The 15106-nt window shown below is 27.3% G+C and overlaps 1 non-coding gene across 1 annotated transcript; it reads right to left on the reverse strand.

The window, feature by feature from the left end:
* Positions 1–13782: 13782 nt before the first annotated feature.
* Positions 13783–13870, reverse strand: MIR5667 (microRNA MIR5667). Its single transcript, NR_048903.1, has one exon. It is a non-coding gene; the product is annotated as a microRNA MIR5667 (primary transcript).
* Positions 13871–15106: the final 1236 nt, after the last annotated feature.

Raw genomic sequence — 15106 nt, forward strand, 5'->3', positions numbered from 1 at the left:
ATTTTAGGATTAAGAAATGTATTAAAAGATAGACAATATAAACAATAAAATAAGAATTCAATAACACATGTATTATTTGTGTAAAAGATTTTATAGTATCACTATCAACTAATTAAAATACATCATGTATATAATCTTTAAGGAGGTTATTATAAAATTTAATAAACATATTATAAGTTTGGATTATATGGTAGTATTCCTTCAGCCGAAAAATTAGTGTCATATAAGATTATTTTATTTATATCAAGAAAAATTAATAAATAAATAAAAGTGATAATTTTATAAAATTAATTTTATTATTAATATTGTATTAGAAGAGATAAATTGACACTTATTAGGAGTATTAGTTAAAAAAATAATTGATGTTACATTAAGAAATTATTACATGCAACACTTATTTTAGGATAAATAATATATAAAATATTCTTATATTACTAATATCATAATTATTAAACTTGGTTCGGATTGATCTAATAGTGTAGGAATTGAGCATTCAATTAATTCGAGTCATCTATTGGATTAATTATGTGTGTAATCCGGTCCAATTAGGTCTAATTTGACTTCAAATCAATGACTCATCACATAATTTACTTAATGGGTCATGCATTTTATTTTATTTTTATAATAAACAATATTACTCATATTAAAAAATTAAATTTATAGCTTACATTTATGTTACTTATAGATTTTCTTATATTTTTTTTTACCAAGTATAACTACATACTGGAATTTTAAAAGGTGAAGTTGTTATCTTTTTTAAATTTTTTTATTAATTTGTGTGTATTAAATTATATTTATCATCATGCAACAATTAAATTCTAACTTAATATATTGAATTCAGAAAAAATATATTACATGCTCAATATCTTAAACAAATTCATAATTATATTTCTAAATATATTAAATTTTATTAAATTCTAAATCTTAAGTTTATATGTTTTCTAAATATGTTAAATTTTATTAAATTCTAAATCTTCAGTTTATATGTTATGAAATTATTTAAATTTTTTTTATTATGGACCATATCATACATATTAACTAACTCATGGAAGTGACTTTTAATCAAATGATTTAATATTGTGATCAAGTCAATAATTGGTCCAAATATGATAATATTTATCAAAATATATTTATATATACACTAAACATTACTCGTGTTATGTACTTATTAATATATTTTTTTCATTTTTTAAGTGAGAATATGTTAGTAATTAATAAATTCTGGGACGTCATTTTTACGCCCCTAATTTTTGTGATCTAAAGCAGCCTTAAGCCTTTCTTGTCTTATGCTTGACCGACCATACATTTTACGTTTGGCAGTTCATCGGTGCTTATAGTCTAGTCTAGGTTCGGTATAAGTTAGGATAAATTTATTTATTAAATAAGATGAGATATTTTCAAAATGATTAGATTTTAGGTTTAATTTTTTGTAAGCTAAAAAAATGACTTAATCAAATAATTATAAATTCTATTACGACGATGATGATAAAATATTTGAATTCTATTAAATGTTTAGTGTGCACACCTTAAAAAATGTTCAAGGATACATAAAAAAATGTTTAATGTATTTTTTTTAATTTGGAAATTTTTATTTATTTAAAGACATAAGTCTATTGACCTATATGTAATTTTAGACTAATCAATCTATTTAGAGATGTTTTTATAGGCTTATTTAAAATATTTTACTTCAAAATAAGGTTTTAAATAAAGTTTTAGGCTAAGTTAAACATTTTTAAAATTTAAGTTATTCATTATAAATTCAGATACAAATTATATATTTAAAAATATCTGTTATGAATTTTAATTATTAAAAATAAATATTTATCACATAAAATACTAGTTACTGTCAAAATACTTAAAAATAAACTTCTTCGCATAACTGTTTGTGAGTTTATATTTTATCTTTTCCATTATGGATGCATGATATAATACATAATGTGTATACAAGATCTTTTCTTCTCTAATCCCTTCTTTATCCTTTTTGAATGCCCATTGCCTAAGCCTAATCTATGATTATGCTATGGTCGCCTATGGAATATGTTTTTCCAACATTTTTTCAGAAGATAAGATTTGAATGTTATAATTATCTGATATCTGATATCATGTAGTGAAATAATGTAGTTATTGTATCTGATTTTCATTTTTTATTTATATAAGTTCAATTTCTTTGATAATCGTTCTTATTGGAAAAATCTCGTAATTATCTGTTGCCAGTTGAACAAGTTCAATTACGTGGTCAAGTTCGATTAACGAGTAGGTTTAATTGCGTGGTAAAAGTTTATCCATATTTTAAAAGGATTTAAATTCATCGTCCGAAGTTGACCAAGGAATGTTAATGTTAGGTATATATATGATAACAAAATCCACAATAATTGTTACACGTGTGGATATATACGTATAAAAAAAAGTAATATTAATTACCTCCGATTTTTTTATAAATATAAAATAGGATAGGAGGGAGTAATTATTTTAAAAACTTAGATATGAAAATAGATACTATAATATCATTATTTTATTCCCTAAAAGTTTATTTCGTTGCCTTTCAAAAAAAAGTGCATATATATTGTTAACACATTATTCTCTAAAAATAATAAAATTAAAAAAAATCCTAAAATTTAATATGTCACTCACACTGGTCTAACTGTAAAATACTTCTATCAAAGTTAAAACAATTGTGCCTACATGGTCATGTTATATATTTACATATGTGACCATTGAAGATATATGTACACATAAAAACATACATGTAACGGTTTAGCCAATTGGACTAAAATAAAAGTTGATTTTTATTATTTGGACTTATGACATCACAACATGTATCATTTTCAACTTAATCATTTACAATCATTATGGTCCTCTAACATAATTAATATTGTCATTTTAATCTGAAAATGCTTTTGAATTATCAGTTAAATCACATTTTACATGTAAATTATTAAAATAAACGTCGTCATCTTCTCGCTAGCTTTCACTCTTTATCTTCCTCTTACATACGTAATTTGCCGTTCATCTTTACTATTACCTCCACAATTTGCACACCAAATCCACCATTTAAACTTTTAAAATAGGTGTAACTAAATGCAAGCCATAAGATGTGCCTTTGATTATCTTGAAAGCATAAAATCATACTTCAAATTATATTCATACACATCTTAATGACTTAAATGAGTGAATTAAAAGATAAATCTCAACGTTTATTTACTACTAATTTTTTTTACGACACATTTTCACGGTTGTGTTGTATTTTATGAATATTATCAAACATGGTGTTGAAGCTCATAAACATGACATTGTCAAGATCAAATATGTGAAAGTTAATTATTATCACAACAATAAATATGTTATTATGAAACTTTGAAGGAGAAAACATATTAGGGTTCAATGTTGAACTTGAGTTGCTCTTTTATATTGCCATTATTTTGGTTCCTCCGAGAAAACATATATGTGAAGGTGAATGGAATGGTATTGGTTGTTGTACTTATGAGGCACCAGCAGCCAACGTATTCATAATAACGTGGAGGATCAGTGATAATATGAAACTCGAGCCTAAGGTGAATGGTTTCAAACTCTTGACTTCGGAAAGGAAGTTAAACTTTCAATAGTCAATTTTAAGTACTAATATAATAACGTTACACAGTTTTAAAGATCAAAATGCTAGTTCACCATACTTTACTATATTATCAAAACTCGTGTCGATTTCGTACTTTGTTTCTAAAAGCCTAAAAGGATATATGAATTAATTAATTATGCTTATCACAAGAATCTGATAAACATTATATGTTTGGAATCGTCAAGCAACTCATGGGTTTGATATTTGATATAAAACCATTTAAGTTGTTTTAGTTTCTTTATTTAGTACTTACATATTAGTACCTTTTTTTTTTCTGAATTTACACGGAGACATGTACCAATTAAATTTGAATCTTATATTTTGATTTAAAGACTGTAATTTAATCTTTTCATCTCTTATAATAAAACATTTTTCTCATTTAATATATATATATATATTACTTACACAAATTTTCTAACAATATATTTTCACATATAAATCATAATTAAATGTTAAGCATGAGTTTAAAGAATTTAACCATTTTTATTCAATAAAAAATTTATTTATTTACAAATACTAGACTTTACTTACAAGAAAAGACACACCTATGAAAAAAAAAAGAGAAGCATAATTGGACCAAAATCGATGAAGCATGACATTCAATAAATTTTTAGGACTAATTATTCTTTTTTCCACTTTTTTGTTTTTGAACAAATGGCCAATGTTCTTAATTTTCATATTTTTATCAGTTAATAGTTTTAATTTTTGCTATCAATTATCAATGTTAACTACCGATATGACAATCAATCCACTTATTACATCATTGATTAATGAGTTTGACGGAACATATACAATTACACATATATTATTTTTCATAGTGAATTGTGATTTTATTTTTTAATCTATCAGCAATTTGTCTAGCATCATCAACTTATCTCAACAGATAAAATATTAAAATCATATGTTGAAAGTGGCATGTCATCATTTTTGACAACTTCTGTCAGCCACATTTACTTCTAAGGACTAAAAACATTTTTTTTAAAATTATATGAATTAAAATGGTTTTTTTAATTTAAAAAAATTATTTATTTCAAATTTTAGGATTTTAAAACATAATTAAGTGAAATTAATTTTCAATAATAAATAATGTTATTCACTGTGTCTCGCACGGATATTAAAATCATATTTTATAATGTATAGGAGTAATTTTTATAATATTTGAATTCTTAATATATTTTATTTAGTTTATATTTTAATAATTATATGTGAGTACACATATCAATAAATATTTAAATATATTTTATATACACTTGTAATGAATTTAATTTTTTTAAATTATAATATATAATATTTAGTAACTATATAAAATGAATTAATGTTGATTTAATTTTTTTTATTAAATAATAATTAAAATTGTGCACGTATATATTTCATAACACAGTAAAATATATTTGTGTGACTTAATTTAAATTTTACTCTATAAATTAAAAATAAATCTTTATTAATTGTGTTTATATAAAATTTATTTTTAATGCCAATTACCTATATTTAAAATATATCTATAATTGAATACTTTTCACATTTTAACTTTGATCTATAAAATATACACCATATCAATTTATATGATTCTTCTTAAACCTATTATATAAAATTTAAAAAATATAATAAATATAAAACCTGAACATCCCAATTTATAAAATTCCTATGTATTATAATTGATTTAATATTTTATTTAAAAAAGAATAAATATAAAATTTATATTGATTAAATTATTTTAAAAAAATGAATATAAAAATATCGCATGCTGTGATCAAATTCAATAAAATTATATATATATAAAAGATTATTTTTTAATTTTCTAAAAAACAATTAATAATAATGGTTATTTAATGAGAATAGAAAAGTGAAGTGAAGATTGTGAAAAAAAAGAAGTGCAGTGGCAGGCAGGTCTCTTTTTCCGAGGCGGAGAGCACTCCATGACTTATGCAATTGCAGCTGCAGCTTTCATCTATCACACCATTTCCCGCCTCACTTCCTTTATCTTTCCAGGTGTCCCCACATCCCACTTTTTTAATTATTCGACCATTATTTTAAGAACCAAATTGCATTTCAAAAATCATATGAAAGCTGGCTGCCCTACTCTCTTTCTTAATCATCCTTTTTCTCTGCTCACGCCACATTAGGATCTTTTTTAAAGAAGCCACTTCATAGCATTCTCTTTAAATAAAATAATCGCTTATTTTTTCACTTTTTTTTTAAAATTAAGCATTTTATGTTTAATGTTGGAGTATTTAAAATACAAATTATTAAAAGCATTGACGTTTTCTTCTCATATGAATAAAAATATGGTGCTATCTATTTTATTTATTTAGAAAAATTTATAATAATATATACTCAAATTATTCTTAATAGTGAAAATAATATTTTTTAAATGAATGGTCCCTAAAAATAGTTCAAAATGATTCTAAATCGTTTGAAATAGTACATTTTGAACTTGTCTGATTCAGTTCATTCAAATTATTCAAACAATTTAGTTTAATTTAATTTAAGCGAAGTATAAATATAATTTGGATTAGTTCACCATAATTTAGTTCTAATCAAATAACCTTATATATATACCGAATGATTAAACCCACGTGTTTAAGGAACTAATAATCTATAATCTATAGTCTGTGTTGTACTTTGTTGGTTACTAACATTGTATTTAGTTGTGAGAAAAAAAAATTCAAGAAAAAAATGAATGAAAAAGAAGTGAAATATTTGATTTAAGTGAAAGAGAATAAAAAAAAGAGAAAAATATTTGAATTAAAATAGTTTGATAAAAAAAAGATAAAGAAATAGAAATTAATACTAAATGAAAAAAATATTATTATTTATGGAAATGAAATATAAGTCACCGAATTAAAATTATAGGTATAATTAATTAATACTATTTTTTGATTCTGTATAAAATTTAATACCTTATTATTTATGTTATATTAAAAATTCAATGAAACAAAATAAGATTTTTTACACTATATGCATGACTTTAAGATAATTAAGATAAAACTCTTTTTTTATTATAATATTTTTTGATTGATTAACTGTTAAAGAAATTATAATGTCAATACAAATCAATTAAATACATAAAATAAATCATCATAATTATTTCCTTTTAAAAAAAAAATAGTCAGATTTATCTTTTGCAACCCTAACACACCCTCTAACATAAAACGCATGTTGAAGTTAATTTAAATACATATTTCAATCATATCCAATCATTTAAAATTATTTTTATTAAAATTAATTTAACCTATTTTTAAAATAAACGAAGTTAAATGACTAACATATGCATAAAAGAGATTTTATTATCTTTTGTAATCATTTTAAAAATTATATTTATCTAAATTCGTATTATTTTTTTAATCCTAAAAATTTATAATAATTCCCACTCAATCCAAATGGAATAACTTGATAACACAAATGAAAAAAAACTCTATTTAATTTTCCTAAAATATAGTCTTAAAAAGAAATAATAAAATTTAAATATGACTAAACTTATACCAAAAAGTAGTTTCTTAATTGATTGAAATAACTTCAAGTTATCCATGGGTAACTTTTAAATTGCCCACAAAAAATGAAATGAAAATGTTAAATTTGTGTGGATGGTCCCTAGTGAGAAGCAGGTGATGTGAGTGTGAAAGTGCAGAATGAGTGATTGTGACATGCGAGCTGATACACCGTCTTATCTCTCTTCTCCTTACAATCCAAAAGGATAAATGCTTTCTACCCTACGTACACCTTTCACGTCTGATTCGGTGTTAAAAATAAACATATACAAATTTAAATACATATTTATTAGTAAATAATAAGTTCATTATGTTACCCAATTTAATTTCTTTAAATAAGATTTTAGATTTAAATTTTATAAATGAAAAAATATAATTAAAAGAATAGAATTTTACTGAAAATATATTGTGTTTTGTGAATATTTTAAAAGGTTTATGTTTCTTATTATTTGATGTTACTTACCTGACTATTTGTATATCAACATGTGTTAATAAGGAGTTTTCAAATAAGCTTACCCAAGTGTCTAGACATTTTAACGTCTTAGGTGAAATTTATATTTAAAGATTAGTTTAATATAATTTTTCTAATCTCATGCTATTTTTTTATTATAAAACTATCAATCAATATAATTAAGTATTTATAACTTTTTTGCTATCTATATAAAATGACAAAAAAATTCAATTTATATTTTAACAGTTAATACGAAATAAAATTTGAGTAATTTTAATTATAAAAAACTACTTTCAACCATAACAATAATTACATGTATAAAATGTATGTTTTTTACAATTTAATATAAAATTTATTTATACGAAAAAGAATACATTTTTTTATTATATAACACATTTTTAAAAATAATTAATATTTTTAGTGAAATGTGATTTTTTTTTTGGTCTATACTTCTTGCAATATCTCTGTTTTTGAAAATAAATCTAGATATTGAACATTATAATGCTTAGTAGAGCTTAAAATATTTTCAAGATTAATTCAATATTCTTCTCAATTATCAACCTTCTTCTAAAGCTTTCAATTAATACATTTTTAAAACTAGTCTTACTAATAAAAATAATAATATATAATATATCCTATAATAATTCAGATTAATAATAATATATATTTTAGGAAAATATGAAACTTTTTTTTAAGCCTTAAATGATTTGAGTTGCCTTGTAGGTGTTGCGGTGGTTTTACTCAAGCAGATCGAATTTTTACTTAAATCAAATGATTTGTTGATGATTAATGATCTATTTATTAAGAGAGAAAATAAAATAGAGAACAATAAAATAAAAACATGACTTACAAAATATTTTCCTCTGCTTGATTGAAGAGAAAATGGAAGAAAAGTTAATTTCTAAAAACAAAAATTAAAATTTTTCTTTTTTTCTATTTTCTTTTCAATTCAAAATTTAATTTTTTTTCTTTTTTATTTTCCTTCCATTCAACCAAACGGATCATGAGAGAGAAAACATAATTGACTTCTTGGTACACATGATTGATCGAGTGGAACACTCGAATGGATCCCTTATTTTTTTTTTTATAAATGTCTAAAAAGATGGCATTTGGCTGTATTTTGCTAAGAAGAGATCAGGTATGTAGTTACATGGAGACGGTGATGAAGTGAAACCTTATGTTAGTATAAAACATTCAAGGTTAATTACGAAGGCCCTCCATCAATGATTCGAAGCTACACACATGATTCACAACTCACAAGAAATAAACAGTGACAAACCGATTTTGAATCAGTTAGCTAGTCATCCATGCCACATTGCAACCATATGTCCATATCCTATATAAAAATAATTTAACTCTTTTTTCTGAACTACAATAAATATATGGCAAGTTACTCGATGATTTTACATTTTAAAATTAATTTAAAAAGTTGATATATCTATATACGTTGGTGTGATGTAACTATGTAAGGATTATCCATCCATGTAAGTTTTAGACTTGAAAAATTATCACTTAAAATCACACAAGAGTTCTCTATTGCACTAAGCTCTACTGAGTATTTATAGAGAGTTGAAAAAGCATTTGTCAAGGTTCGTTGGGGTTTTGTTGTTTTGTTCTTCGTCAATTTGAATGTTAGACCATTAAGTGTTACATTTAATGTGTTTTACTAACTAATTATTTAGGATGTGTTCATTTGCGGAAAGAAATGATAAAAAAGAAAAAAAAATAACAATAAAATAATATAAAATTCACACTTTTATATTTTATTTAATTCAAAATTTCATCTCAAGTCATTCTTTTTTACTTTTTTCCACTCTACCAAATTTGGACCCTTAAGATTGGATAAAGTATATTGTTTATCTTCCTCTCTTGATAATATGTTGTATGACAAGCTATGATTCCTTCTTTTTAATTAGTAAAGTATATTGCAACCTCGATTTGCACTGTATTGTTTGTTAACCTGTTGTTTGGCATGACTTTGTATGCTAGAGTATTCTGAATTTGTCTTTTATCTGCTGAAGGATGAAGCTTATGAATATTCTCAAATACGCCTATTTGTTCATACCGACAAACTATACAATATATCCTTCTTTAGACTAGGACAAAGTAATTTTGACCACCGGAGAAGACAAAATATTTGACAAAAACGATCATGCTAGCCAAATCCTGACATAATGTGGGTCCATGACAAAATCGTATATAAGGTTATTTTAAATATTCTAAAATAATAAATATACAATTTTATTATATCAGAAAGTGAGTTTAGATTTAACTCAACCTTTTAAAATCGGTTTATAAGGTGAGAATTATTCCCCACTTATATAATTTATCTCGGAACTTTTTTTATTTGATGTGGGATTTCAACATGCTCTATTTTCCTCATGGCTACCTGTCATTTCAACGTGCCCCTCTATCTAGGTCTGATCACACCTCCCCTCACGCTCAAGGCTATTTGCCTAAAGCGTGACAAACATAGAGATCCATTTAGGATAGACGCTAATACCATAAAAAAAAATGGTTCAAATGTCCTTTATTCCTCAAGGGGTCATTGTTTATATACAAGAATGTGCACATGCGATTCCTCTTAAAATTGTGTCTCTGATATATCCATCTATCAATTACACATGTGTCTAATTATTATACAGCTCTAAATAGCTATTAACGAAATCAACCCTGATTTGCACATTAAAAGATTACCAAATATAACTAATCTCCAAATATAGCTTAATATGCTTTTGTGAATATATCCGTAAGTTGAGCGATAATAGGAACATAGTTGGGGCAGATATTGTCTTTGAGAATCTCATCTCAAACAAAGTGAGAGTCTACCTCGATGTGTTTGGTGCGTTCATGAAACACAAATTTTTTTGCAATGTGTAAATCGGCCAGACTATCACAGCGAATGGTCATAGGTTTGTCATGGACAACCCCTAGGTTAGAGATGATCCCTTTCAACCATTTTAACTCACATGTAGTGGTTGCCATAGACTTATACCGAACCTTGGTAGAAGATCGAAAAATTGTATGTTGTTTCTTTGTTTTCCAGGAAATAAGAGAGTCACCAAGCTGCACTAGCCATCCAGTGACTGATCATCTAGTCAAAGGGCAACTGACCCAATCTGAGTCGCACCACCCATGAAGTTGTAAGTCACATTCACAAGCAAAAAATATTCCTTATCCTGGATTACCCTTTAAGAATTGAACCACTCAGAGTGCAATTTCCCAGTGTTTTGTTCAGGATTGTTGCATGAATTGAGACAGAAGGTAAACACTGTATGATAGCTCAGGTCGAGTGAAACACAAATAAATCAAACACCTAACTAAACGTCAATATTGCTCGGGATTTGAAAGAAGTTGTCCCGCAGCATGTGATAAGTGATGGTTTTGCTTTAATGGAGTGGCAATGGGTTTAGCACCAAGGAGACCAACTTCAGATATAATATTAATTGTATATTTATGCTGACAAAGAAAAATTCCTGTAGGATTTCTGGCAACCTCAATACCCAGAAAATACTTCAAAACATCAAGATCTTTCATATGAAAACATGTATTGAGGTAGAGCTTAAAATGCTTGATGGCAGAAAGAGTATTGTTGACAATGATCAAATTGTCAACGTACACAAGAACCACAAGTTGAGTGTCTTTTTGATGCAAAGTGAACAGAGAGTAATCAAGATATGATTGCTGAAATCCATAGGATTTGAGAGCAGTAGAGAGCTTGGCAAACTAACAACGTGGAGGTTGTTTTAACCCGTAAAGCGATTTTTGCAACTTACATGCCATGTTCGGTTGTGAAGCTGAAAAACCAGGAGGCATTTTCATGAACACTTCTTCATGCAAATCTCCATGCAGAAATGCATTGTGCACATCCATTTGGTGAAGTTTCCAAACTTTTGTTGTTGCTATTGCTAAGACAGTACGCACTGTGACAATTTTAGCAACTGGTGCGAATGTCTTAGTGTAGTTGATCCCTTCTACTTGATGATTACCAACTATAACTAATCAGGCTTTAAAACGTTCAATTGTCCCATCCGAGTGATAACTTATGCGGTACACCTATTTGCACCCAAGAGCTTTCTTTTCGGGTGGTAGTCGCTGCATAGTCCACGTACGATTTTGCTTAAGAGCTTGAATCTCAGATTGCATTGTTTCTCTTCAGCGAGCATCTTTCACTGCCTCATGGAAATTGAGTGGTTATTTTTCTGCAGTAATAGTTGCAAGGAAATGTCTATGTGGCAAATAAATTTTTTCACACTTCGTAATGCGTGATAGGATAGGGCGCACCTAAAAAAATGAGATTGAACTTATGAATGAGTAGAAGGACTCAACTTTTGAATCATGTGTATGACGTAGCCTTGCAACCGAGTGGATGGATATTTGACACGACAACCATGCCCCAGTGGTTCATTCTCATCGTGAGCATTTGGGATCTGTATATCTCGAGGTTTTGGAAACACAGTAGTATCTGTTACAACAACTTCTGTAGTGTCAATACCCCCTTATTATCAACAATATGTTATGTGGATGACTTATTTTGATTGATTGCTCTGTCGTCAATTTGATTCTCCAGATCAATTTTGTCAATGATGGAGATTGATGAAGTTGATGCAATTTCAGTGTGATGAAATGAAAATTGGTTTTCAAAGAAAATAAAATCTCAATGACAAACATAGAGATTCATTTAGGATAGACTCTGATACCATGTAAAAAAATGATCTAGATGTCTTTTATTTCTCAAGGAGCCATTGTTTATATACAAAAGTGTGTACATGCTATTCCTCTTAAAATTATATCCATCTACCAATTATACATGTGCATAATTATTATACAACTGTAAATAACTATTAACGAAATCAACTCTGATTTACACATTTAAAGATTACTAAATATAACTAATTTTCAAATATAACTTAATACATTAAAACAATACGTTTTATTACACCCATTAAGAAAAAATGAGTCATAAAACTATCGCTTATGAGATATGCAAAACAATATATATAAATAATAAATGATCACAAAAATCAGTTTGCTCAAATATATTGAGATAAAAATCACTAATTATAACATCAATATTAGGAGATAAAAAAATGATACACTTTTTTTTTAATAAGTGCATAAATTATACTTTATTTTATCTTATCTTAATATATATTCTTTCTTTTAAAATACAGAGAATGATAAGATGAGTAATGAGTTGTTATAATAATAAATGAATCATCATTAAACTTTGACATATTGGGAACACGTAAGAGACAAACTTTGACCGTTGATTAGCTGGCGAGGATGCGATTTTCGCGGTGGAGTTCGCCTATGACGTGGTGCCCAATGCCTTCGCTTCCAGCTACCGACAAAATGACGTGTCCCCGCATTCTCATGCTCTTTACTACGCACGTTACACACTGTGGGCCCCACCACACTTTTCTACCGGACCATTTTGCCCCTACCCGCCGCTCTCTGTGTTGAGTCATGCCTCTTTTTTCCGTCTGTTCACATTTGCGGATGTGGTAGCATTATTGTTAAGACTATGTCATCTTAACTAATAATCACATTCGTTGCTGTCTAAATATTTCACAAATATTAACCAGCGTCTTAAATATTATTTAGTATATTAAATAAATATTTTTATTTGGATATATAAAATTATATTATTTATGATTTTTATTTTTTTATATATTTTTTGAAGTTTCTTAAAAACTTCCTCAATTTCAAAATAACGTTTATTTATCCGTTAAAAAATTATTTTTAATATATATCAATTATATATAATGATTTGAAAAGAACTTTATGAAAATGAATTCTACCTAGATTAAAAATAAACAAATTCATATACGATGCAACAGGTGTTATATGAATGTAACCAAGAATGTGATGATGTCTCTCGTAATTGGACAGTTGAATGATACATGGAACCATATCAATACATCAATGACGTGACATATTACCTGAATTTATTTTAATTTTATATTTAATTTTTTTTAAAAAAATCCTACACCCATTTTTTCCCTTCCTTCTTCCTCGTTCTTTCCCACTTTTCTCAGATCTAGAGAAAAAATGGGTACCACCCCAAGCCAGAACATACAACAAATCAAAAAACGCAACCCAGATTCAAGACAGATCCAAATAAAAAAGGCAAACGCAAGCCTCTGTCCCTTCCTCTTCGTGCTCCGCATCTCCGACGCGCCCGAAATCGACGAGGTAGCCATTAAACGTGCAGATCTGCGAGGTAGCTATCAGAACTAAGGAATCCATTTAGATCTGTTTCAGTCGAACCCAATATGGTGTTGCGAAACAGATCTGAATGGATTCCTCTGTTCCAACGAATGTCATCAGCCGATGAAGGCCGGCAGTGCCGTGGTCTATCCGGAGGTGAAGGCCTTTGTTGTGGCGGCGGTATAGTGGAGACTGGAGACATGGCGACGGCAACGTGGTATGGTTGCTTACGGTGGAGAGGTGATGGTTCGCAGTGATGGCAAATAGAAGGAGAGGGGCAGGTAGAAAGATAAGCATAAAAAAAAAAGAAAAAAGAAAATAAAAAATGCAAAATATTTGAGCCATGAAAATTAAAAAGAATCCAACGGTGAAGGTTTCATACCCATGGTCCAAGCAAGAAAACTTACGTGTCATCATGTCTTAAATGAAGACTTCATAATGATAAAAATTTCCCACAAATTTTTTGAAGTTTCATGTGTTAAATGAAGACTTAATAATGATAAAAATTTCTCACACTTGAAATTTCAAGACTTACTAGAATTAATTTTTTTTAGGAATTAGTTGTGAAATTTTGATATATTTATGAAATTTCTATATTTAAGCCTAAAAATAAAAAAAAAGTCAAAATTTGAGTGTTTTTTAGTATAAGATTACATTCTATATTCTACAGATTACATTGGGCTGGCCCGGCCCGAGAAGTCTATTTATGGTACTGGGTAAAACTAGTTTTCTCATGTTCTAGTTATACCAACAAGCGTATCATCTCTCCAAATAAAAATTGAATTATATGCTGAAATGATGTGGATGTTTTCGCGAAGCGAAAAACGTAAATGAATTTTTCATCTCTCGTTAATTGAACTCTCTAAGTAAGCACAATTTATAAGTTACGAAGACTAGAGATATACATATGATTTGACAAAGCATATATTACATTCCAGCAAACACAAAAAAAAAGACGAAGGCTACTACATAGCCTCTAGTTTGTATATGCTATAACTAGTCTCATGCTGTCATCATATTGGGCAATGATCACTTTCCCAGAAGAGAAGTAGGTTGAAGTGTTGAGCAATCCACATATTTATATACCACAAGTTACACAATCTAAATTCTAAACCATGTAGTGTATTAGTTAATTAGTCAACATTGGTATACTTAACTGAACGATTTAGCTTCCAATATATAAATAGAAAATGGCCCTATAATTTAATATAATGTCATTCTCCTCGATCTCCTTTCAACATAATTAGATTTTGCAGAACATTAGAGTTCTGAGTAAAAAGATAAATAATTTCTTGAATCATATGAATTTATATGTTGGAAGCTTTTAGCTCTTTATATGTATAG

The sequence above is a fragment of the Glycine max genome, chromosome 7 (genome assembly GCF_000004515.6).
Source record: "Glycine max cultivar Williams 82 chromosome 7, Glycine_max_v4.0, whole genome shotgun sequence".
In the NCBI taxonomy this organism is placed as follows: domain Eukaryota; kingdom Viridiplantae; phylum Streptophyta; class Magnoliopsida; order Fabales; family Fabaceae; genus Glycine; species Glycine max.